The sequence below is a fragment of the Hipposideros armiger genome, unplaced genomic scaffold, assembly GCF_001890085.2.
Source record: "Hipposideros armiger isolate ML-2016 unplaced genomic scaffold, ASM189008v1 scaffold_2921, whole genome shotgun sequence".
In the NCBI taxonomy this organism is placed as follows: domain Eukaryota; kingdom Metazoa; phylum Chordata; class Mammalia; order Chiroptera; family Hipposideridae; genus Hipposideros; species Hipposideros armiger.
The window spans coordinates 1-4,644 of NW_017734214.1; the positions used below are offsets into that span (position 1 = coordinate 1).

The window sequence follows — 4,644 nt, forward strand, 5'->3', positions numbered from 1 at the left end:
GTATAAGAACTGACAAAAACAAGACAAGTACAGAAGTAAAGACGTTTGAATCAGTGTTTTTCCATTCTTTATCTGGATCTAAAAGCTCTAAAAGGTAAGAGTATTTTTCAATCTGAAATAATTATTAGTTCATTTTTTTCGGGATATGAAATATTGGCACACCCTAATAATGAGAGAAGAGACTATCTCCCTTACATAATTCTAGTTTATGCAAAATACATCCTGTGTTTAGACTTGGACCTCTTCAACTCTATATTGGGGTAATATATACAAATACACATATAACAATGACACATTTATCCAGTTTCATCAGAAGATTAGCCAGATAATTTAAGTTTATTCCTTCAGTTATCAAACTTTTGAAAATTCGAGTTAGCTTTTGACAAAACACTTCTGAAAATGTTTAACATATTTCACTTTTTAAACAACTTTCTCAAAAGAATATGATGTTTTGTGTTTTTTTTTCTTGTTAACCCAGGGCCATTATTGTAAACATCAATCATTGTATTATGGATTCTTTTTTCAATGCATACAGCTGCTTGCCCTGACTCTGTTTCTTCAGGCTGCCTATTCCTACTGTTAACCACCACTTTTCACAACTGTTCTGTTACAAATCAATAGGTTTTATTTTCATTCTTAATTCTAATCTGGTAGGGGATATCTTCACACATGGTTAGACAATTTCTTCAGTAACAGCTATTTTCTTCAGTAAACTTTTTCTATATATTTATAGGTCAGGGGTAACTTTTGATAGAGTAAAAAAATGTGATGTTGAAATTTCAAAAGAAGAGTATGTAAAAGATACAGAGCCATCTGTGGAGCCTTGAAAATAATTAAAATATTACGTATATCTTCCAAACCTCCTTCAAAAGGCAACATTTTATTTTTCTCACTTGAAAATAGCACACCACTATCCCTTCCTTCTCCCATAAAATGTAAATCTTAGTTGTTGCTGTATGTGACTCATTTCCCCTGTGAGAAGATTTTTGAAATTCTTTGTCTAGATAGTCCTCCAGAGTAGACTCAAGGTAACCAGGATAGGATATTTTATGACCAGAAATCCCTATAAGGGTAGTGAGAAAAAAATTCCCATGTGTGTCTGTGGTATATAATACTAGTGTTTAACAAACTTTTAATATAGTTAAAACCTGGGGTTTTTATAATATTTTTTATAGATTGCTGGTAGGATGAGGGAGTATTATAGTCTATTGAATGAGCTTTATCATCAGTTTTATTATGTTCCCTTCTCAAGTTAGAGGATTTATTTGTCTTTTAAAAGTCCTGATCGTGTTTTTCTTCTTTTAGGAATTGCAGAGAACAGGCTCCGAAAAGCAACACCCAGGGTATGTATTAATGGCTGCCTGACCACCATATTCAGTTAAGCAATGCTTTGCCAAAGAGGAAGGATGAAAAATTCTGGTTGCTTAATAGTCTGAATGAATTATGTACCCACAGAACTGGAAACAGAGCATCTTAATAATTATCAGTATAAGTTTTAATTTAAATTGTTTTTTTTCCTCCCTGTCTCCTGCCAGTGGGAAAGATACAAACAAAAGTTATTAGGAAATATTGGGTCCATTTAATTTACCTTGAACTAAAGCAATACATTCTTTAAGTAAATTATTATACAAGTTATATCTTAGTTAACACCATGCCATTAGTATGTTACTTTCTGGGTTAAGAGTAAAATCAGACTATTTTCAAATTAATTCATAACAAATCAAGTTTAATATATTTGGACAGGCTGACTTCTGTACATATCCGAAACTCAGATTTAAAACAAAAGTTTCTCACTCACGTCACAGTCCACTGAATCAGCAGAAGGGCTGTGTTTGCATTCAAGGATCCAGCTTGTTCTTGGCGCCTTCCTCCTCTAGCAGCCAGATCCTCTCCATTTGGCCAGCAGAAGGGAGTGAAGCATGTGGAGAATTTTGCAGATGGTTTTCATGGGCCAGGCCTGGAAGTGGCAGGAATCAGTTCTGCTCACATTTCTTTAGCCAGAATTCCATTACATGAACCATCTAGCCACAAGGGGCTAAGAAATGCAGTCTGTGTGGCTAGGAGGAATTTCTTGAACACATAATGGCCATCCTTTTGTTCACCAGATTCCCATTTCCTCTTTTCTGCCACACACAGAGCACTTCCCTCCTTCCCAGCAAGCCTACCCAAAGCCCCATCCAGTCACTGCATCCACATGCAGAGCCCAGGATCACTGAGTGATGGATGATATGGTGCCATCAGATCTCATGGATGTGAATGATCGAAGCTTAGTGACTGGTGCACTAAAACGACAAACTACCTATCCCAACTCATACCAACTATGTAGTGGCAAAGCGGGGGAAAAATAACCACAAGAAACACTCTCAGTGAGTTAAGGGAAAAATGAGAGGCACACAACACATCTACTGTCTGAACAAAAATTATGAAGGATCTGAGAGGAACTTGGTCTCCATGGTCCCGGGCTGTGTTCCACGGCCACATCTGAGGTGGACGTTCAGTATCATCTCCTTGGGGGTTGCCCCAAGCGACTGGTAAAAATATATGGTCCTGAAGACTGTTTAAAGTCTTAACAGTCACAGATTTTTTTTCAGCCCAAGCTTGTGATTTCTTTCACAGTATACTTTCCTCAAAAACTTAGTGCATTTCTGACCTCTTTGTTTTCAGTCAGTCCATCCATGAGCTAGTCACTACACCAAAACTTCTTTCCTGGAAGCTAATCCTCAAACTTGCCTTATTTATGCTTGTGGGGTTTTTTGTTGTTGTTGTTGTTTTTTGGTTTTTGGTTTTTTTTTCCCACCTCCACTATCATTCAGTGTCTGCTGTATTGAGACTCAGCTTTAGTTGGGAAGGCCATATTTTTTTATATCTCCTCCAGGGCTCAAATTCTATCGGTCTTTACTGCTTAAAATTTTTCTGTTTTATCTCTTACTCTTTGTAGTCCAAAGGCTTTTCTAAACCTTAAGTCCCCCAGTATCTTGACTCTGTCCCCTTTAGTTTCTGCCTATTATGTATAGTAGACTAACAAATAACTACCAAATCACAGTGATTTTATTTCTTATTCAACAGTCTGTCTGCTCCTCGCAGTCCTTTCCATCTTGTGCCTCTAGGAGTTCTCGGAGTTCTCTTTGTTCGTTGGGAAAAGAGAATAGAGGCTTGAATGTGAGGTTTTTATGATTCGGCCTTTTATTCACATTCCATTGGCTATAACTCAGTTACATGGACTCATCTAGCTATAGCGCAATGGGAAATACATTCTGATTGTGTACCTAGAGGGAAAAGAAAACTAGGATTGGCAAATACATGGCAGTCTGCCTCATTACCATGTATTCACAAATGCAGAATAGCTCGAAACTTAGGGCACTCCCACATTTTTCCAATATGGAGACCCATGTAAAAGTTTTTATTTTTGCTTAGCTTACATATTTATAATATTTATCAATTTATGTGTGCAAATTTACATAATTGTTTAAAATATATATTGGCTTAGAAATATTGCCTTATTCAAATCTGAATCTTCATGAAACAGTTTTATTTAACATTTACACCCTCCATTCTTTTATCACTAGAGACACTTTTTGAGAGCTGTAAGTTTCTAGAGCACATTTAATTTGTATAAGATATGGGACATTTTGACTCTGTGTACAGTGATGTTTTGGAAATGTTATCCCAAACTGTGTACACTTATGCCATTTGCTATTCAAGGAGATCTTTAAAAGGCTTTTGACGATGTCTGATGTTCAATGACGAAATTATGCCCCCCTGGGACTGCTTAAAACATCTATATTAAGTTTTTGCCTCCCTTTTCTTTCTGATTATAAACATGCATTTATTCATGTCTTTTCAGGCTAGTATGTCTTCCCCAAATAGTACTTTGTTGTTCATAATGATGCAATTGAAGTGCTTCAGAATATAAGAGTCTGTAAGGACTTGAATACAAGTTGCCACCCTGATACCTGGTGGATAAATTTATGACCAAAACAGAACTTTGTCATATACCTAAGTAGGTTTAATAATTTACCTTGTAATAATAACTTTTTGTTCAATAACCAGAAGGGAGTGCAATCATTAATAAGCCCTTTAAAAAGAAATCTCTCCCATCAACATTGTCAGATCCAATATCTTAGTAAGATACACAATATCTTGTGTATTTTCTGGCTACATTTGCTTCACACACAGATACTATAAGCAGATGATACTCCTTTGAAACTATAAAATCCCATCCCCGCCCCTTTTTTTGGCCTTCCATATTGTCTGTGCTGTTTCCTTTTTTATTGTCAATGTAAATAAGATAGCACAGCATATTATTAGGTAGCACACATTAAAAATCTGTTTACAAGGATAGAAAGGATGTGTCGCAAAATTGACTGCTCATAAATATATTTCAACTTCAAGCTGTTCCCTGTTGAACTCAGATTTTAAATTGTTAGGTATTCCACTTAAGTAAAATTACATTTCTTCCTTAATACTGATTTGAGAAAATGAAATATATATTTTTTGTATGCTATTTGGGTATATAGTTAGTTTTCATGGGTTTTGCTTTCTTCTCTCAGGTTTTCAGCAAAATGAACCTCCGTTCAAGAATCAGTTTATTAAGAGTGCACTGAGAGGACCTGAAAACCCAAAACAGCAGTCACTGCTGCCCCT

The 4,644-nt window shown here is 35.9% G+C and overlaps 1 long non-coding RNA gene across 1 annotated transcript; it reads left to right on the top strand.

The window, feature by feature from the left end:
* Positions 1 to 7: 7 nt before the first annotated feature.
* LOC109378736 (uncharacterized) lies at positions 8 to 4,637 on the top strand. The gene is made up of 3 exons (XR_002123056.1): positions 8 to 94; positions 1,306 to 1,343; positions 4,551 to 4,637. It is a non-coding gene; the product is annotated as an uncharacterized LOC109378736 (long non-coding RNA).
* The last annotated feature ends 7 nt before the right edge of the window (positions 4,638 to 4,644 follow it).